Genomic DNA, 22,788 nt, shown 5'->3' with positions numbered 1-22,788 from the left:
GTAAGATGGCGCCACCACAGCCTATCATGTGGTGTGCCTACTGAGCCTAAAGCAGGGCCTAGCCCACTGGGGGGCTGCTGAACCCTCTTGGAAGCCCACTTCCCCTTACCTAACGGAACTGCGATCAACGTCGTTATGGCACGCCAAGCAAGGAGACCGGAGGAAGTCTTACCGAAACCCTCCAATGTCTCTGAATCAGGAGGATCCTCTTTTTTTTTTTTTACTTACCTGAGCTCAGCGCTTACTGGCTGAGTAAGAGAAGGTCTCCAGCTCCAGGGAAGAGGGCTTTGGCCGTCACAGCCGCGCTCAGCTTCCTGCACCCACTGCCTTTCAGCTGCTTCAGCAGCAAAGTCCATGCCGGGAACCGGCTATCGGACCAAGGCACACCTCTCAGAGATCTCGGAAATCAGCTCAGGGATTCTCAATTGGGGGAGGGACCATTAGGTATCACCGTAGGAGAGCGGGGCTCAATGATTGAGTACTGCTCTGTCCTGCTTTTCCTCTATTATTTACTTGAGCTTTAATGCTGCCGAAATGCAAGGGCAAAATGAGGGTTTTTCCCTCAATCCCTGCTCACTTTGAGGAACAGCCGCTCATTACCACCTTCAAGTCTCCGGGAGCTGCAAAAACCGGGGAGGTTTCTCCCACTGTGAGAACTGATGGAGGAGCATCGTTCTCGCCTGGGGGTGAGGTTTCCCTCAGCCCCCCCTGCTGCTAGACCACTGCCAGTGTGGAGAGAATCAGCTCCTGCTATGCTGCTGGCATCGCTGACTGATGATGTCAGTCAGTAATTCAACACCGCAGGAGGAGCACACAGTGAGCTGAAGGGAGAAGTCATCGTACCATCTGTTCAACTTGGACAAGAAGCAGGAATCCCAGGAACTCTATTTGCCAACTGAGGGACTCCATCGATGTCCTCACTGACTGAAGGAGCCTCTGAGCCCCCGGGGAAGTTGATGACCTCTCCAATCAAGCCAGCAGTTGTAATGCTTGACAAGCTGTGGGAACTGACTGCAGGGCTTGCTATTGCTATTAAGACCTGCAATTGGTAGATCGATATGCTTACTGGATCATTTGATTCCAAAATTAAAGCCCAAGAAGAATCTCTGCAAGCTTTAAAAACTTTGGTTGGGAAGTTACAAGGAGACACTTTAGAATTTAACAGATTTAAGGAAGTAACTATTAAAGATAGAAACCCTTTGTCAAGAAGGGATGAGCTCCTGGAAAACTGGAATTTTCGGTTGAGACTTTTAAATTTTCCTCATATACTGGGAGTACACCCTTTGTTTACCTTTAAGAGATATTTACGAGAGGTTCTTATGATTCCTGAGGCTGAGCTTCTTTCCATTAATAAGGCCTTTTTTCTTCTGATATGTTCTAGAGAAAAACGTTTACATGAGAATGGGGGAGTTTTCTTCTGAAATGCAGAATTTAACCAATTTCCTTGAACAGTCTGGTTTTGAGGTTATTGATCGCCCTACATTACTTGTATCATTAATAGTTGAACAAGATATTAGTAAGCTGATGTCTCATTATTTTCGTCACTTAAATTCCTTGTTTCATGGGTCTAATGTTCGCATGTTTCCAGACATTTCTAAGATAACCCAGGAAAGGAGAAAAGGGTTTCTTTCAGTGAGGCAAGAAACAAAGCATCTATAGGTGCTTTGTTTCTTTTAAGGTACCCTTGTAAATGTATTGTTAAAAAGGATAGTGACTGTTATATTTTCTTTATCCAGAGCAGTTGAGAGCTTTCTTAGATTCCAGAGCCCAGCCGTCGTGACACAGTGTCTCATTCTAATCTAGAAATTAATATAGTGCAGCTCCAGACAGGTTATTGCCTTTTCTTATAATTTTGTTTCTTCTATAATTCTCTCCTCAGAGTTCATGCCCCCACTTTTGCTATCTTATTAACTATGTAATAAGCCAATGTACTCAACTGTCCTTTACATTTATGTTTCTTTATTGCTCTCATTTGTTATTTTCGATGTGATATTTGTAAGCATTGAAACTCAAATACATTTTTTTAAAAACTGGGTTTTACTCAAGTAAATATACTTTACTCAAGTAGGCTTTTGAAAATTGCTACAATGTATGCCATCGAATGGTCTATACTAGGATTTGCTCACGTAAGAGCACTTTACACGCAAAAATGGCTTTTGAAAATTGCTACAATAGTTGTTACATTTACACATGTAAATCCTTTTAAAAATTCACCTGTCAGAGTTTAGTCTTCAGTAATCAAATGAGTTGCGGAGTTCTGAACAAGTTGTAATCTATGTAACTGATATTTGGTGAGGCCTATTAGGAGAAAATTACAGTAATCAATATGATTATATTTTAGTGTTTGAACTAGTAGGCATAAATCCAGTGCCTCCAAGTATGGAGACAGATATCTAATATTTCATAGATGGAAGACATGGGACTTAACAATAGCACCAATAAGTTTGTGCATGGTAAGGTTTGAGTCAAACCAGACCCCCATGATTTTAATTTCTGGACTTGGCTGGACAATATGAGTCCCAACGTAAATTGGTGGGCAATCTCTAACAAATGAAAGCCGCTTATGTAATAAGAATTCAATTTTGTTATGATTCAGTTTTAGTCCACTATGAGTTAGCCAGTGCTCAACTACTCTTAAGTAGTTGTTTAATTTGGTTATCACATCAGAATGATTTTCGCCAAATGAGCAATATATTTGAATATCAGCATATATTGTGCAGCAGAGAACCATTCTATTGATGAAATGAACAAAAAGCAACATATAAATATTGAATTGGGTGGGTGATATAATTGAGCCCTGTCGAACTCCTGATTTTAAACTCCAGGATAAAGACAGCTCAGATCCCCAACACACTCGCTATTTCTCAAAAGAAAGGAATGGAACCATGTGAGAGCCGAGCCCTTGAACATGATTGGACTCTACAAATTCTGATGATCCATAGTAATTAAGGGCTGGATTTACTAAAACCGCCAGGTTCTTTGAATCCCGGCGGTAATGGGGGGCGGTCCTGAGCTAGCCGGCAGCGATCGCACCTCCGTAGTGCGATCGCTGCCGGCGTTGCGCCAAATAACTACACCATAAAAGGTGTAGTTATTCGGCGCGAAACTGGCAGCAATAAAGGTGCTTACCTTTCGCTGTCGGCGCAGTCTTCGCGGCGTCAGCCCCGGTGCCGCCCCGACTCCTCCTCTCCCGGGGCCAACGCCACCCCCATCCTGGTATCGCACGCGATAAGGGACTTTTCGCATGCAAAACGTCCCTTATCGCGTGCGATACTTTCTTTATACTGATTAACTCATGTACAGCTACTAAATAGACTGTCATAAAGTCTTCGCTGTATTTACACATTAAAAACAAATACTATAAGGCATAACTATGTTTATTGCTATTCTATAATGCTATTTCCTGCTCTTAGGTTCACTGTAATAGTAATGGTGCAATTTTATACAGATGACTAGTACTTCCTGGGGTCTTTAGTGATACAATATACCCAGTAGTTTGGACACACATACAGCAGTCACAAAGACATCTTTCTCCCATCATACCCACACAAAATGCCTTCATAGCCTTAGAAACAGATAATACTCTGTTTATAGAGACCCAAAGGCACTGTTTAAATATCCCATAAGAGAAAACTCCTCCTCCTGGGGGACTTTCTTATTCAAAGCATTTAACATGGGGACAAACTTGGAAGGGGTAAAAAAATGGCAAACAGCTATCGGGATCCTTAGGTAACAGAAATACAAACCAGATTTTTTTGTGCTTTCTAACAAATACATAGTTTGTTTTTTTCTTAATATGTTCGTAAGGATTATTTTGTAGGTTAGTTTTTGCAGATTCACATGTATGGACAATGGCCTCTACTGAGGGCCAGGAGGTGAAAGCATAGCGTGCTTTCACTGACTGAATGGAAATTTTGACCTATCTTGTATGGGGTTTGAGCAGTTTTTGTGTTCTCCAACCCTTTCATTGTTGCAGTGAAAAAAAAAAAAGTAGATGTTTGCAGCTTCCTGAGAGCTCACACTGCCAATACTCTGCAAATGCAAGCATTTCTCACAATAAAACGGTTTACATTGCCTTCTATTAGGCACTTCTTTTCCTGTTTTGATCTTTTGTAGTGTGTGCTTTATTATATCATTAGCAGCTGTGCTCATTACTACCACCAAATGGTTTTCCTGACATTTGTCTCTCTCTTCTCACCACAATAAGCTGCCTCAATTTTCCACTTTAGATATTTTTTTTGTACCCTTCTGAACAGATCATGGTCTTCTCAAACTTCTCTTTTTCTTAAGTTCACTAACAAACACATTTGCCTTTCTATTGTCTTCACATGCACACACATACTTCCCATCACTTTATGCATGGCAGCTTCCTCACACATTTGCGATGTAGCTTGTGTGGCTGAAAGTGCTGACAGTGGAATTTTGCCCTTTGCATCATCTACGGCGGTGGTTCTCAACAGGTGTGTCGCGAGGTCCTGGGAGGTGTGTTGCAGGGCCAGCTGCCTCCTTATCAGCCTGGGCAGGAGTTGGTTGACTTCACTTATATTGGCCTGATGGGAGGCTCCTCTTACTTCCTTCTCTTCTTTCTGGCCTAGTGGGAGGCTTTTTCCTCTTTCACCCAGAGCAGAGCGAAACATTGCCAGCTCCAGCTGTTCTGGGTCCCAGCTGAGACAGGGAGCGATGCTGCTGTTGATCTCTTCATCCTGTGGAGGGTGGGGGAAAGGAGGTTGGGGATGCTGAGAAGATGAAGGTGGAATGGGGAGGGAGTGTGGGGGCTGCTGAGCAGGAAGGGATGAGAAACAGGGGGTCAGGTTAGCTGGGCAGGGAGGGGTAGGGAGAGTCAAGCAGGGGAGAAAGCGAGCACAGGGAAGAGGATGTGGGGGGTCGGGAATGCTGGGCAGGGATGTGAATGTGAGCCGATGATTGAAAGGATGTAATTGGGGGAAAAGTGAAGGATGATGGAGGCATGGAAGGGGAATTACAAGGGGTACAAGAGCCATATGATGTCAGTTTGGGGAATGTGCATTTCTTCTATCTTTGCACTTTGCTTAGTGTAGGAGGATATGTGTTTCTGTTTCTGGCTCTCCAGTTTTGCACTGCATGCAGAGTGGCTTTTTGAGGTTTCCATTCCAGTTTTTTCTCCACGTTTGTAATTTGTGGTCTTTTATTCTGTACTTGATGAAGGTTGGATCTGTATGTCTGAGTGAGGTCAGATATTTTATTAGTAGGTAGGGATTTGCATCAGCCTTATTTGTTGTGTTTTCTCATTCTCAATAGATCATACACTGGTGGGGCACTGCTGCCTTTTCATAGTTAGGGATATTACTGTCTGAGTTCTTGAAGTTAGTATTGTTATGGTATGGCAGGCATGCTGCACATGTTCTGTTTTTTTTTCAGGTTTTGTATTTTACAATGTGCCTGGAGGTAATGGAGTTTGTGTTTCTGTTACTGAGATTGGTATGAATCCGAATATATTTTTTTTATGGGGAAATCTCCTCTGCATCCATTGTTTGGGGACCTGGGCGGGTGGGGAATTCCTATGAATGCAGAGTATATGTTTACATTTAGCCCCATGATGGTCAAATATTCAGTGTATATTGAATGTGGCTATATTGAAGTTGTTTGAATTATATACCAGTAGACTATTTGAGCTGTGCTTGTGCAAATATGCAGAGTGTCATGCATGCATTATCTGTCAGGTGTGCACCAATAGAAAAAAGCTAGGGTATTGAAAACCTCAGGATATATTTGATTTCTAACAAGTTGGAAGTGCTATACACCTGGAAGGGTGTAAGGATGTAATCATGGAGCCTGAATGGGGTTGACATCAGGTTCTACGGTTCGAGCTGCCATTCTCTGCTGATACCTGACACAGTGCCCTCTAGTGGTGGCTGTGCCAGTCGTTTAACATACGTGGCAGACTTTTGGGTCCAGGGCTCCGGCAATCGGCAGACGTTTCGCCACCACAGCACCATCTAGTGCCTGGTTGCCCAGGTAGTATGGATGCTCATTTCCAAGTGATGGCGCCACATTCCCAGCTGCCTTCCCTGTCTTTGCTGGCACAACGCCCCCCCCCGTGTCACGGCCCAAAGTATTGGAACCAAAGGGTTCACATACAAACAGATAGATGGACATGAACAAAACATAAGGCATTTTCTTACAAATAGAGATTGCCTAAAAAATTAAAATAAAAAACCCTCCTCCCCTCAAAAAAACACCTAACCTTCAACATTTCATGTAAGTATGTCAAAAAATGTAGTGGCACACAAATGAGAATGAAGGGAAATTTAAAAGCCTGGATTATTTTTCCAGTCTAAACAATATATATATTATATATGAAAATTCAATAATCCCTCTGCTGCTTCCTTTATGTCTTTGACCCCCTACCTGGCTTGTCTCTTCATGTTTCTCCTTCACAAGGTTTTCCTTTTCAAGCACCCCAGAATGCTCTGATATTCATTACTCTGATGGCAGTCCATTCTCGTTTACATTCCTTTATTATGTACAAGCATACCCTCTACTACCACACATTTCAGTTACACGCTTCCTACATTTCATACTATTTCCCTGTCCGTGTATTTGTGTGTATGTAAATGTATATATATATATACAGTTGTGCTCATAAGTTAACATACCCCTGTCAGATGTAAGATATGTAGCACCACAGAATAGCACAATCTTTAAACAAACCATAGCAATAAAGGAAAGAATAAAATGGTCCTGTTAGCCTGATCAAAAGTTTGCATACCCTTGAATGTTTGAGCTGATAATATACACTCAAGTTGGCACACACAGGTTGAGATGGCAATGAAGGGTAGCATCCATACCTATGTCTTATTTGATTGTAATTAATGTCTGTGAATAGTCAATAAGAACATAAGAACATGCCATACTGGGTCAGACCAAGGGTCCATCAAGCCCAGCATCCTGTTTCCAACAGTGGCCAATCCAGGCCATAAGAACCTGGCAAAAAAAATAAAGTGGATTACATTCAGGTACTATAGGTATTTCCCTATCCCCAGAAGTTTGTACCTGAGGCAATGGAGGATAAAATGACTTGCCCAAAGTCACAAGGAGTGACAGCGGGACTCGAACACTGGTCTCCTGGTTCATAGCCCACTGCTCTAACCACTAGGCTACTCCTCAACTAAGAAATTGGCTAGTTTAGGCGTCAAACCCATGGCCTTGGTGTTATTAGCACCATGCTCTAACCTGCTGAGCTAACCGGCCAATGATTTTCTTAGCTCTTGAGAAAACCTTGTGCATTTTATCCAGGGCTGCACTAACTTTGGTGGTTAGTGAAACATGGGGAAAGCAAAAGAACTGTCAAAGGATCTGGGAGCAAAGAGGAAAAGGATATAAAAAGATATCCAAAGATTTGGGAATGCCAATTGGTACTGTTCAAACTCAAGAAATGGAAAATTATGGGTTCTGTTAATACCAAGATAGACTAAGAAAGATTTCAGACACAACTGTCAGGAAACTTTGTTGGGATGCAAAGAAAAACCTGCAAACAACATCTACTGAAATACAGGCTTCTCTCAAAGTCGTGCGGGTGTTTCAGCATGCACAATAAGAAGATACTTGAACAAAAATGAGCTGCACGCTACAGTTGCCAGAAAATGCACCAATGCCACGAAACAGCCCACTTACAATATGCCAAACAGCACCTAGAGAAGCCTCAAAACTTCTAGAACAAAATAATTTGGAGTGATGAGACTAAAATTGAACTTTATGGTCTCAACTATAAACAATATGTTTGGAGAGGAGTCAACACCATCCCTACTATGAAGCATGGAGGTGGAACTCTGCTGTTTTGGGGAGGTGTGAGCTACAGCGGAGAAGGTAATTTAATCAAAAAGTGATGGCAGGATGAATGCAACATTTTATCAGAAAATATTGGAGAAGGATTTGCATTCATCAGCCAGGAAGCTGCGCATGGGGCGCACTTGGACTTTCCAACACGACACTGATCTGAAACATAAGGCCAAGTTGACCTTTCAGTGGCTGCAGCAGAAGAAAGTGAAGGCTCTGGAGTGGCCATCACAGTCTCCTGACCTCAACATCACTGAGCCACTTTTGGGGGGGGGGGGGGGGGGGGGACTCAAACATGCAAACCAAAGAGTTTACAGGATGTGGAGGCTTTTTGCCAAGAGGAGTGGGCAGTTTTACCACATGAGAAAATAAGGGGCCTCGTTCACAACAAAGACCGCAAGCTATCATTGATGCAAAAAGGGGGCAAAACACGATATTAAGAGCTAAGGATATGTAAACTTTTGAACAAGAACATTTTATTATTTCCCTTATTGCTATGGTTTGTTTAATGATTGTGCCATTCTGTGATGCATAACAGTTTAATTTGAAACACATTAAAAATAATAATATATTTTGTCTGATCACTCATGTTTTCTTAAAATGCTACGGATCTTACAATTTCCAGGAAGGACAAATGTCAAAAGATTTTACTGTGATAATGAAGCAGTTACCTAGGTACAATTGGGGGCTGAAATTACCCCGCCACTCTACAGGTAAGTATCTGCTCTGATTTATAGTACAGGAAGTTTTACCCAATGTGCAATTGGGAGGGACAGATCTAGCAAGGAATGGGCAGGAATTTCATTTTGAAATTTCTATATGTACTTTATGGTGTGAACCTTACACCTTTGATTTATTAAGAAATGTGATCAAAATAAATAAAAAAGTAATAATATATATATATATATATATACACACATACATACATATACTCATGTATACTAACATATGAGGAAGTCAATAAATAAGTTAATTTAAGTTCACATCAAACACTTTAAATTCACTTTGTTTCTACCTTGTTTGTATGTAATATATATATATATTACTAGGTTGCTTACAGATATTTTTTATGCATATTCTATTTTGATACAGTGGGGTCATCTCTTCCCTCCTTTTGTGCTAATACAGATCACAAAACTTACTAATATCACATATTATATACAGCTTTGTGCATATGTATACATTGTGTGTATATATATATATATATATATATATATATATATATACATTGTATATGTGAGTATATGCATGGGTGTGTGTGTGTGTGTGTGTGGGTATATATACATATATGCACAAAATTTTAAATATATAATTTGTGATGCTAGGAATTTTTGTGGTGGATTTGTATTAGCCAAAAAAGGAGGGGAGAATGTGCAAAAAAAAAATAAAAATCTGTAAGCAAACGTGTCCTGATCATGTGTTCACCCTTAAAACATATTCAAGTGAATTTTCAAACACTGCGCGCGTAAAAATCAGCATTTGCATCCACAAAATGCCATTTATTTGTGTATGTAATATTTTCAAAACTGCAACTTATGTGTGAAAATCAGGGCCCACAAGTAACCTTGGGCATGTAGGAAAGGGGTGTGTCAGGAGCATTCCAGGATAGGACCAATATTTACGCAAATAAGTTGCTATTTTGAAAGCTTCCAAAGTGACGTGCATACAATTTTTACTTGCGTATATTTACTTCTGTTCAATATTAGGTATAAATTATCATAAACATCGTTAAAGTAAAAAAAGGACTGGGTAGAGGGTCTGGGTGCCATGGGGGAACTTCAGATTGAAAAGCCAGGAGGATCTTCACGAGCTGCAGATGGACTGGGTGAATGGTAAATGGTAAAACTGATTATTTCATTGCACGTGTATGTTACAAAATACCCTGATTTAGGCATGTAAAAGCTGATTTACGAGGCCTAGAAATGTCAAATTAACTCAATAAAAATCCAAACGCATATTCTTGTAAATCTGGAGGTACAAATACATGTTTATATGAGTTACGCACACTTATCCGGCTAATTTCCAATTTAATTGGCTAAGTAGTGCCTTTCCCTCTACTTAGACAGCGGATTAAGTTAGCCAGATAAACATATCCAGATAACTTAGATGGGATATTCAGCTACGCTGCTGAATATCCCCGTACATTGCTACTTAGACAGATAAGTCTTGTCCATCTAAGTTTAGGCTTGCTATTGAGCAGGTCTAACTTAACTTATCCAGCTAACTGTCTAAGGCTGAATATCGCTACTTATTCGGCTAAGCAGCACCACCTTGATCCGCTGATTACCCGCACACAACCTATCCGGCTAACCAGGGAAATGGATAAATGACATATCCAGCTACCTAGTGACCACTGAATATAACCAGATATTCAGCGGCCAATAGATAAATAGGACTTATCTGGCTAGCAGGCGTCTCACAAATTTGAGCTTATTTGGATACTTGGCGGCATTTATCCAGCTATATTACGATTTATCCAGCTAATTCACAGCAGGCTTTCATAATCAAATAAGTCTGAAAAGCACTACTTGTCTAAGTAGTGCTTTTCGGACCTAACCAGCTACATGCTTCTACTTAGCCAGATAAATCAGCATTTATCAGGATAAGTCTGAAGTTGTGCAGCTCGTGGGTTTTACATACACGAGCATTTGTGCACGCATATGTACTCACATTTTATAATCTTCCCTCTCTGGTTATAAAACAGTAGCAACTTTGCATGCAGCCATGTACACACGTAAATGGGAGCATGCAAGCAGTTTGAAAATGTATCCTCATTATCTTTACCTTTATTTGGTATTTATATACCACCAGGTACCGTAGCCCAGGACAGTTCACAAGGAGAACATATGTAATAAACAAGAAAAAAAAATAAAGAACACATACTTAATAAACAGAACAAATGACATGAAACCACATATTATAATTAAAACATCATGGCATTTATTAGTTAAAAGCCTGCTCAAATAAATGAATTTTTAGGATTATAGTTTTTGTACAGGTGGTGAGACATAGGGTCCTGGGAAGAGAATTCTATAGCTCTGGGGCTGCTCCTAAGAATGCACTCTCTCGCCTTCCAGCTAGGCAGGCCTGCCAGACTGTCAGAACACCCAACAACTCTCTTTCAGAAGATTGCAAGGCTCGAAAGGGACTATAAACACGCAAAAATGCATTAACCTCAGGGCCGGCGCATCCATTAGGCGAACTTCGGCGGTCGCCTAGGGGGCACCGAAGAGCAGCCACGTTGTGCCGCAAGCGGGGCCTATCCCGCTCGCAGCAAAGAGAAAGACTGTGTGCTGCTCGCGACCCTCAGAAGCACACAGTCGGCGCCGAAACAGGTGGGGGGGGGGGGGGGGGGGGGGGGGGCGGCGGCAGCACAAGGGTCGCCTAGGGCGCCCAATACCCTTGCACTGGCCCTGTAACCCATGGGAAGAGTTCATAGCCAACAGTTTGTGGACTAGCAATAGTATTTTATAAGTCACTCATGAGTGGACTGGGAGCCAATGTAAGGCCTTGAGCACAGGAGAGATGTGGTCATGTATGGAAAGCCCTGAAATCAGCTTTGCTGTGGCATTTTGTTATCATCTGCAATGCCCTTAAGCATGAAGCTGGAAGGCGCTACACAATGCAATTACAATAATCCAGCACTGGCAGTATCAGTGCTTGAACAGAATGAAAGTTAGTTGGAAATAGCAGAGGCTTAAGGTTACGCAGAATATGTAATTTATAAAAACCAGAGCGAATGACAGATTTGATTTGGTTGTTAAATATCAAGCCAATATCAATGAGAACGCCAAGGCTCTTCACACATGAGGAAACCGGCAAGACTGAATTCTCGATACAGATGGATTGATATGGGTGATCTGAAATGTTGTGTTGTAAAACAAAATCTAGGTTTTTGAAATATTTAAGGCCAGTTTGTTGTAAGTCAGTCATTGATGTATGGCAGATGCACAAGAGATCAATAAATAAGTTTTGTCCCATGAGAAACCCATCTCGATGTAAAACTGTATTAGTAACATCTGGCAGCTCATGATTCACTTTGAAAGGTTTCTCAGTGCCTTTACTGTACCATTTTAAAATTTAAAGCACAATTTAACTGCTCTTTAAAATCTTGTACAGCACTGTGCACCACGAAATCAGAAGATAATTGTTGACAGTTTAAGACCTATGCATTTAAGAAAGCCAATACATGCAAATGAAAGTAAGGGAAATAAATATCAATGGTAAGCCAGACTGAAAAGGCCATGCCAGTTTCTGCCCTGCTTTACCTGGCATACTGAAAAAAAAAAAAACCTTCCAGCGCCACTGCTAAAAATAGAGGCAATCTGTACTCAAAAATACCTCTTCTGTTGTAATGCATGTCACTTCAGGGCTGCAAAGAGTTAGCGTAATCAAACCAATTACAGAGCACTTCCAGTACTTAATAGGCTCTTTGGTCTAACCCCACCTTTTGAAATGGAAAATTTGTGCATTTTGCTCGCTCAAGTGATATGGATAGAAAAAGAGTGCCAACACTGAATTTAGAGAGGAAGCAAGGAGTCACGTCGTCGAGTCTCTAGAGAATGCCAGCTACTGCGTGCGAGCAGATCAGCCTCTATCCTGAACAGGGCTGTCTGCGGGTGTCCTGGAGGTTATTTATGCTGGCTTCTCTTCCAGTACATCCTAGACACATTGACAAACATTTCCATCTTTTATTTTACATTAGCAAAATTAAGTACTTTTCCAACCTCGCTTGTGTCTGTATAATTTTTTTTTTTTTTTTAATTGGGTGAAAAAAGGGAGATCACAGATCTGTATGGGCAGGAGATCTCAGGGTTGGAGAGAGGAGAAGGAGAGCAGAAGACTGGGGATGGGGGTGGGGTGGGCGTGGAAGAGGTGTGAGAAGGAAAGCGGACTGGGCATGGGGCAGATGAGGGATGAACAAGTTCAAGGAAGGTGGAGAAAATCAGAAATCTGGGATAGGGAAGAGGAGGGAGACGGGGAAAGGACCTGGAATTGAGGGAGAAAGGAGTAGGAGGGTTTGGGGATGGGTTCCAGGATCTGGGGAGGAGAGAGAGGTGCTGGTGGGCAGAGCCATGGCCAAGCAATTTGGCACTTACGGCCAAGTGAAAAAGTGTTGCCCTCACCCTGTGCGCACAGCAAATGACACCATGAGTTGGAATACTTTCTTCTCCGTCTTCTTACCAGGGGCAGGTAGCTCCTACTGCATTGCTTTCTAAGACCTTCCCTTCTTCCATGGCAGCCCTTGCAGTTCTTCCTCTCCTTTGGTAAAGGGCAGCCAGTCTTTCAAGCTCCCACACGCGTGGACTTCTTTCTTCCTCTCAGCAACTTCTTCTACAGCGGCAGCTGCCTGTGCGGCCTGCATGTGGTTCCCATGCCTGCTGCACATGTTACAGTGACACCATAGGCCAGCCCTGGGAGGGAGAGGAAAGCTGAGGGGGAACTACTGCACAGCAGGGGGGGGATCATGGGCTCTGAGGCAGCCCCCACCACTGTCATCTTCCAACCCATCACACCTTCCCATCCTCCCTTCCCTGCTTTCCAACCCTCTCACCCCTCATCTTTCACCCTCCCAAACTCCTCCCTAACTTCCCATCCTCTCTTCTTCCCTCCCTTCCCTTCCCCTCCCCAAAGAATTCATGGGGTAGGGCAGTTATTGTAAGCAGCTGGCAGCTTATCTGCCTGAATTCAGCGAGGAACAACTTTGGCCCTGTGCGGGCCACATCTGAGCCAGACAGCAGCCTTGGTGGAATTTTTGCCCTGTGTCCCGCATCGCGCCCCCCCCCCCCCCTTTCTAAAGGATGGTCCTGAGACAATGTGGAACACCAGAAGCAGCAGCTCTTTTTCTCCATGGGGTGGCAGAGCTGTTCAGCCCCAAGGGTGGTATCCAGAGGAGGAGAGGTGGCTGTCCTTAAACCGATTTGTAAGGGAGCGATGATGCTCCCTACTGGATGGTGCCTAAAGCCAAGGCCATATCAGCTATTGGCTAGGTACAGCTTTGCAATCCCCCTGCAAGGAAACTCTAGGCATTCACAGCTGGGTACAGAAGCCTACATTTTAAATCACTATACTGAAAACCATAGGGGTGAATTTTCAAAGTACTTATGTGCATACAATTAGCGTAGCATGTATTTATTATTTATTTATTTTTAATTTTTTTTCTATGCCGATGTTCCTGTATACAATACATATCGCACCGGTTTACATGGAACTGAACTTACATGTACTTGCGTGATCGCAATTTCATAAACATCGAAAGTACATTTGTGCATTACATTTTGCACACACATATACACGCGAAAAAAGGGTGCAGTGTAAAGGCATTCCAGGGCAGGGCCAACAGTTACACATGTATGTTGCTATTTTATGACACGCACGTATATTTGGCAAATTAATCATATAATTTTACACCTAATTATCTTGCATAACTGTTATCAGACTTGTTTATTGTGCACTATTGGATGAGTTAGAGGTCTCAATGAACTGGTGGGGAGTTTAGGCTGAAGAATCAGGTGGGCCTCCATGATCTGGAGAAGGGCTGGGTGAACTGATAGAAGAATCGGAAACTAGAATTTAATATTTCTAAGCCACAGACTACTCACAACAGCATTCTAATAAAAGTCATAACATAAATAAGGGTTTCTTGAGTTTGAACAAGCAATGAGTTTCCTATTTATCAAGGATACGTCCTCTAGACTACCGATGACCAACTCCAGTCCTAAGAGTGGAATCAGGTCTAGTTTTTAGAATTAACGAAAAATATGCATATTAACCAATTCTTAAGCTAAGGGTCAGCCGTGTAAATTCCCCCCACCCCCACCCTATCAGGACCGGATTTAGGAAGAAGCAACACAGGCACGTGCCTAGTGTGGCAAATTCTAAAGGCACCGTAGAACTGAGACTCCCCTCGCTGTTCTCTGATTTCTGAGAGCAAAACCCTCCACCCCCAGTCTTTTGTCTATGCGCTCCATAATATTAAATCCGGCCCTGACCCCATACATATAAAATGCATATCTGGATCTTTTTTTTGAGTGGGAGAGGAATTTCAGCTCACCTTTCCAAATAATTCTCAAGGTTGCTTACAGCATGATCAGTATATATATAATTGCATAAATATTCACTACTGGTACTCTGGAAGCCAGACCGCTTATGTGGCCATTTGAGGATGAGAATCGGCCATCCCTAACCTGTTAAAAACAACCCTGCCCCAAAACTCATCAGTAGCCAATTATGTAACCTGCTAGTGAAAAACATGCTACTGTGGCCATATATGTAAATAAGTAAATCATATGTAAATGGGGGATAAAGGACTATTTAGATGATGGATAATGGACTATTTAGCTTTTCCCTCTTATTTACTATCTAGAGCACAATTTTCACAAGGTCATGAAGCAGAAAATTGTGTCAGGTGAAGAGGTCGAGAGTGGTGTTATGGACTCTTTTTGCCTATAGGAAGATGAGGGAAGCAGCAATGTTATATGTTATTTCATCCCTTCCCCCACATCCAAACCCTGAAACCTTGAGTGACTTGGTGTGGGCTGGATTGCCATTTTCCCATGGTAACGGTATGCTTGCGTCTGTAGTCAACATTATCCTGAGACCAGTACCAGTTACCACAGGCAAAAAAGTTTCCGCGGGCCACATCAGATTTATTGCAGCATTCACAAAAATGAATTGTTTACTGCAGGTAGTAAGTATGGAAGTTACCTGTGGTACACTTAGGGGTGTAGCCAGAACTGAATTTTTGAGAGGCCTAAGGTCAATATAGGTGAGCCCTGTGGCCACCTTTGATATTCTGTCTTTCTTTCCTATAACATCTGATCCTATTACCGCCACAGGTCTAATTATCCTTTATCTCAGGGCCATTCAAGACTGGTTAATTAGCTTAATAATAAAGTTGGCCTTAAATACTGAGGAAACTGAAATCATTAGGATAGACCACTTCTTGTCTCCATCTTTTCTTTGTGACTAAAAGCTTGATGGATTTGCAATCCCAGTTGTTCACGAAGCCAGGAACTTGGGTGCTTTTTTTGATCCTATGCTTTCCTTTAAACTTCATGTTGGAGGCTGATGTGGGCAGCTCTTCTTTTCAAGCTGAGAAGGCCCTAAACCTTTCCCAGAGGCTAAAGATTGTCATACAGTTCTTCAGGCCCCTCATTTAACGGGTCTCGATTACTGCAGCGCAGTTTATTTGGCTCCTTCCAGCCTCGACCTTGCGCGTTCAGAATTCTGCGGCTCATGTGCTTCCTCGGTCCTCAGGGTCTGATCATATTATACCTATCCTTTCCTCCTTACACTGGCTCTCCATTGAATCACGTCTTAAATTTTAAGATACTTAACGTTAGTTCACAAAGCCCTAAATGATGAGGCTCCACCATGTACGCGTTCTCTCTGAAAAATCTTTAGACCGCAGATGAATTTATGCTCCGCTGTTCGGTGTCTTTTAGCTATTGCTTCTGTGCACCTGATTAGGCTGTCTGAATCTCACGAAAGGATGTTTACCATGACAGATGCCACATGATGGGACAGTTTTACCGGATATTTGCCCAGAGAACAGTGCACTGAGACCTTTAAAAGGGACCTTAAGACCTATTTGTTCAAGAAAGCATTTGCTCTGGCAGTTTGAGGCTTGTGGTCAGCTGCAGGCTTATCTCTCCCTTGCTGCTTTTGGAATGTTTGCATCTTTTGGTTACTGCTTCAGGTTCTCTCTTGTATGTTTTGTATTTTATTTGCTATGCTTTCTTTTAGTATTATTTTACTTCTGAATGTTTTAACTGTAAACCACTTAGAATAATAGATAATGCGATATATAAATATTTAAATAATTAAATGCGCAACGGTGGGCACTGTGGCCAATCCCCAACTTGTTCTATCTCTTACCCCCATCCCATATGGATTCTCAAAGTAGTGATTATTAAATCTTTTTAATTTCTGGCAACAGTCTGTTTCTTCTGTCTTTTCACCTTCTCCCTGCCTTTGTCTCTGCTGTTTCTCACTCTCCTTCTAGTTAATGCAGGTATTCTATACAAGGGGTATTCTCAGGGCACTGAAAAGCAATTATGTAAATAGGCTTCCAGTCTCCCACCCAGCCCAGGCAGTCCAGAATTTTTAAGAATATGAGAAGGGGGGGGGGGGGGGAATTACCTGCCAAAAGTAAACATCAAAACTTTGATGGCCTCAAACATTTACAAGTCTATCCCAAGGGCAGTGGTGTTTCCCCATTCAAGTTATCCTTCTTAAAGGCACAGGGATGATGGACTAGCAGTGATTTCAGTTCCACCAGGCCCTCAGACTCCTGCATCTTTAAGGAGCTGATTCTGACAAGATATGTCCCTACTGCTAGGGTGGGTGCCTGAGACAAAAGTGAGGGGGCAGAGGCCCCCCAAGGCTAGGGTTGCTAACTGCCTGTTTTTGGAACGAATAATCTATTTGGGGGGGGGGGGGGGGGTTTACATGCTGTGCAGTGTCCAGTCAGAAATGTTGACCAGAAACTGAAAATCTGGTTAATGCAGGCAGTTCCTCCTCTCCCCCACTTCATAGCTACAAGACGAGAGAAAGGACCAGTACTTCTCAGCAGAGAACTGTGCTGGGTCTCTGCCCCAACTGCATGTGAATGGGTGCCATGGGAAAAAGGAGGTGGGACCAGCACAGCCCTCGGCTACCAGTGGCTCCCCAGATCACTGCAGCACTGACCCTTTGGGTTCCCACCTCCTCCTTCAAAATGTGCTGGGCCTAGACCTGAGAAAACAGCTGCAGTGAGCTAAGGGAGAAATACACAGGCATAGAGGAGGCGAGGTTGGAGAGACAGGCTGAGAGGGTGCAGGGTGAGAAGATAAGAGAGAGAGACACAGACAAAAGGGGAAAGAGGGAGGGAAGAAGAGATACACAGAGAGTCATGGAGAGATGGGAGTAGAGAGATTCAGAGAGGGCACAGACATGGGAGGGGGCATGGAAGTATCAGAGAGAGAGGGAACAAGGACGAGAAGGGAGAGACAGAAGACGCACAAGAAAGGGAGAATAGAGAGAAGGGCAACACGGGAGGGAGAGAGGAGAGAAAAAGAGTTAGGCACTAGACAGGATAGCAAAGGATAGGAGAGAGAAAGAGGAGGTATATTGAGAGACAGGTGGTACAAGGGAGACAGAGATGAAAGGCTGGAAAGGGAGACAGCAACTGGGAGAGAAAGAAAAGAGAAACCTGGGTGGGAGAGGGTGAAGAAGGAGGGCTGGGATGAGGTGATGAAGAATAAGATAGCTGACACAGGAGTGAGATACAATAAAATGAGAAGCATGAAGTGGATGGAAGAGAAGAGAAATAGAAGAAGTGACTTAGAGAGGAAGCAATATCAGCTGTAAAGGGAGAGCTGGAGAAAAGAGGAGCGTTACGGAAGGTAAAAGTAACAAATGGAAGAAAAGCTAGAAGATGACTGTAGAGGAGAAGCAATAATATGATACAGGAAAAAAAGATGAAGGTATAAATGTCTCATTGTCAAATGAATTATCTGATTACATGACTGGAAAGTTTTTAATGATTATATGTGTATTTTATTTCTTCTGGCCGTAATGTCCAACACCTTATATTGGTAGTGATCTACTATTTTTAAGATAAATTTTCAAAAGTTGTGCAAGTACAAGCAGTAACACGTGTAAAATAACATACACACAGGTATATGCTATTTTAGAAACCTCCCCGTACACGCATAAATCAGGGTCCACAAGTAAATTTGCATGTGTACAAAAAGGGCCAGGGGCGTTCCAAGGTGGGGCCAACATTTATGCGAATATTTTGCTATTTTATAAGTAATTTATGTATGTAGATTTGACAGCTTAAATTTCGCGCATATTTACTCTTGCTCAATATCTGGAGTTAGTGACTGTAAACATCTTAAAAGTGAAATACTGACTGTGTGGGGAGTCTGAGTGAAATGTGGGGACTTCAGGTTGAAAAGTCAGGAAGATCTCAATGACCTGAAGATGATCTGGGCAGGCTAGAAGAATAATTGTTAAACCTGGTAATTTAATCGCCGTGCGCATGTTAGAAAATCTCCTGACTTATGCATATAAAAGCCAATTAATGTTGGGTAAATGTATCTAAAATATGTGAATTAAATGTACTTGTGTATCACTTTAAAATTATACGTAAAAATGTGGGTTTATCAGTTGCGCACACTTATCCAGCTAAATATTGACTTTGCTGTATATTTTACCGGGGAAAAAAAGTGTGATTTAGGGGCCTTCTAAGGCGGGGTTCAGAAGTACATGTGGTAGGTGCTATTTTGTGAGAGATATACACATATACATTAATGAACTTGCTCGTACAATTTTATGCCTGCTAATTGTCTCGCACAAGTAAAATCAGACTTATCTATTGCTGCAATTTTTGGGTGGGAGGCCTGGGTGAACTAGTTGGGGCTCAGGGTGACGTGCTAGATGGTCTAGGGGAACTGGAGAATAACTGGATGAACTAGAGGTCCTGGTGAATTGGTGATTCCAAATATTTGCACAAGTGTTTAAAAAATGATATACTTTATAAAATACCTGCTTCCATGTTTAAATTTTTGGTGTTTAGTTTGCAGTGTTAATTATTTTGCACATAAAATAGACATACATATGTTTATAAAATGTGTAAAGAAAGTATAAGTTTTATTATACTGGAAATATACACAGGTACTGAAACATATGCACATACCTTTTGAGCAGAAATTTGCATATTTTATAAACTGTGCAATACCCACAAGCCAGTTTATAAAATACTAGCATAAATCTCCAAACGTTCACTTATGCATGCAAATGCTGCACTGTAAATAGGTTTGAAAGTTGGAGTCTTAATATAATCTGACAAAGGCCTTGTACAGTATAATGATCTGCTGGTATCTCCCCTTCACCCAATTTTACCCAACAGTGGTCACTCCATATTTTGTAATTTGCAAATCAGTTTTAGAGGACCAGGTTAAAATAAATTAACAAAATTTTGCTAAACTGTATAAGTCATGTTAACCACATCAAGTTTGCTGCCAAGCTTCTCAAAACCCAAAGTATGTTGGTCTGTTTAGATCAGTATCTCTAGTATCCATGCTTAGTTTTGTTAATCATTCCCTTTTGTTTGCATAATAGGCGTGTGCATTTGTTTGAAACAAATGCAACAACTGAGATCATTTTCAGTTCATTTGTGGACACCTAAAACAAAGGGAGGGTTTCCTCAAATTTAAACAAAAATGTATCTCTTATTCATTTATGTTTCCTATTCAAGACTATGGCCCATTCAAAACTGCTGTTCTGAGAAAGCTGTAGGGACAAACTGGTAACTATAGCAACTAACCAATGCTTGTATTCTCTCGGCCAGGCCAGAGTAAAGGCAGTAGACCTAGGGAAATGGAAAGGATGAAGGACTAATCAAGGTGAAGCATTTTTTTTTAACTAGCCTATTTCTGCCATCTGGATCAAGTGATGCTGACATCCTCCCACTGAAATGTCTGAGCTTGTGCAAGAAAACTCCATTTTCTCTCTTGAATTTTGCAGATACAGTTTGTTCAGAATCTCTCTTAGAATGAAAGAAAAGGTTTTAAAAAGAAGGCATTGGCAAAGTGCTTTTTCTAATCACTGCTGCAGTCATAGTGCTCTCACACACTGTGATAAGAAAGACAGAGACACTGCTTTGAGCTTTCTGTCTAATCAGTGGGGTCAGGATGGGTCCGAAGAAGCAGTTTGTATACAGCATATGTGGGTACACTACTGACGGACTCCTTTTGTACACACACAAAAACACATTAGAAAGAGAACCAAGAAAGCTGGCAAGGTTGCGCTTCTCTTCACTTCAATCTGTCTGCAGATAACCTGAGTACAGTACACTGTGCTGGGTCAGCTTTCTTGGTTTTGTTTCTAACTGATTTTTGTGTGTGTGCAAAAGGAGTCAGTCAGCAGTACACACACATATCCTGTATCTGGCGGATTTTAAAAGACCTATGCGCACCAAAGCCAGGAGATACATGTCTCGGGCCGGCAAGCACCGCACAGATTTTAAGAAGCGCCCATGTATACAGTACGTGCACAAATCAAAAAGTTCAAAAAAGGGGCATGGCATGGGCATGGCGTGTTGGGGAAAGACCAAGAGATGTGCTCGTAAATATTTATGCCCACAAGTGTGCACTGGGAGTCCCCACCACATAACTTTACTTCTGCTATTGCTGGCGTGTAAGTCAAAAAATAAAAAAATCTGGGATAGTCAGCGGGGTTTGAAGGGTGAGGTCTAACAGGGGAGAAGGGAGCCCTTAAAATTAGGGGGGGGGGGGGGTTTGGAAGTCCTACCCCTATACTGGATGAACTGGGAAAAGGGTAAGTAGCCTCAGCACGCACCCTTATAAAATTCCCTCCCCACGTGTGCGGTAGATGCGGCATTTGCGTGCACATGTGCATATCTATATAAAACCAAGCACACGTACATACAGACGTGCATGTATGTTATAAAATGACATCCATTGGTGTGAGCAGGCATATGCATGTGGGTCTTAAAATTCACCTATATATATATATATATATATATATATATATATATATATATATATGTGAATATATATATCTACCGTATTTGTCGGCATATAGGACGCACGTTTTTCCCCTCAAAATAGGGGAAAAATATGGAGTGCGTCCTATGCGCCAGTAATCAAAATTAACCACGTCCGGTGGGGGGGAAGTGACCCGGTGGTGTCCGAGAGCAAGGACGCGCTGCCCGATTGGCCGGTGCTGGGCAAGCCCCCTTTGCACCGGCCAATCGGGCGGTGCGCCCTCGCTCCCCGACGCCACGTCACTCCCCCCCTCACCGGACGATGTTAGTATAATCAAAATTACTAACGGCGCCAGGGGGGGAGGGGAAATGACGTGGTGGCTTTGGGGAGCGAGGGTGCGCTGCCCGATTGGCCGGTGCTGGGCAAAAAGGGCTTGCCGCGGCCAAGTTAAAAAATTGTTTCCTTAAAAATGTGAGGACAAAAGGGGGGTGCGTCTTATACGCCACTGCATCCTATATGCCAGCAAATACGGTATATGTACGTGTGTGTGTGTGTGTATATGTAACAGATATTTTTGCACACACTGTAAGGGATAGCCCTAGAAAGACAGAGACTGAGTTTGTACCACTAGCAAACTGCTAACTCTGCTTGACAAGTTGGCTTTGTGCTTGCTAAGCAGTGATGTTAACTAATTCTGTGAATTTGATTGTATATGACAGATGCACTTATTTAGTACTAGAGTGGTTCTAATGAGTACTGCTATAGCATCAGTAAAGTCTGTGATATCAAATCCTCCAGTATTCACTTAAAATTCCATCATACCACTGTGAGGAAAGGGGAGAGGAGGGCATGGCAAGGGCAGAAAATTGAATGTTGCTGCAGAGTCAGCCCAACCTATCAGAAGTACAAACAGTATAAGTAGCAGCAAGAAAAAAGGGAGTCTTGCTCTTAAATTTAAAAGAGACATTTTTAGCTGCAGAAAACAAGGAGTTGAAGCCAGTTCAAGCCATATGAAATTGAAATTCAGAGAATATATGCCACCACCACTAATTCCTCTCCCTCTTGCTCTAGAACAGCAGCAAAATCTAGAAGATCCATCTAAGACTGGTGTTAGCATGGCAGGGTCATGGACAAGGGCAACAGAAGTGCAACACCCAAAACCATTTACATTCTCCTCCATGATATCTGCTTCTGAGGTAATGAAGACAGAATTTTCAAGAACTGATTCTGAGGCATTGCCTGAATCAGAAGATATCAAAGAGCTAGTAGCTAAAAAGAATTTGGGAATTCTAATCAGTAGCATCTTAGCTTGCAGTGAGAAGATAGGAGAGGCAGATGATAGTGACAGTGTTGACAGCAACTCCAGGAGGAGCAGGCACTACAGGTAGAGAGCATGAGCAATGTCTCTGGCCTTTTATCTAATGGTCAGTCCTCATCTTTAACTCCAGTGCCAGCAGCAGAGGCAGCCAAGGAT

This window comes from Rhinatrema bivittatum, chromosome 2, assembly GCF_901001135.1.
Source record: "Rhinatrema bivittatum chromosome 2, aRhiBiv1.1, whole genome shotgun sequence".
NCBI classification, from domain to species: domain Eukaryota; kingdom Metazoa; phylum Chordata; class Amphibia; order Gymnophiona; family Rhinatrematidae; genus Rhinatrema; species Rhinatrema bivittatum.
This window is presented reverse-complemented; position numbering follows the sequence as displayed.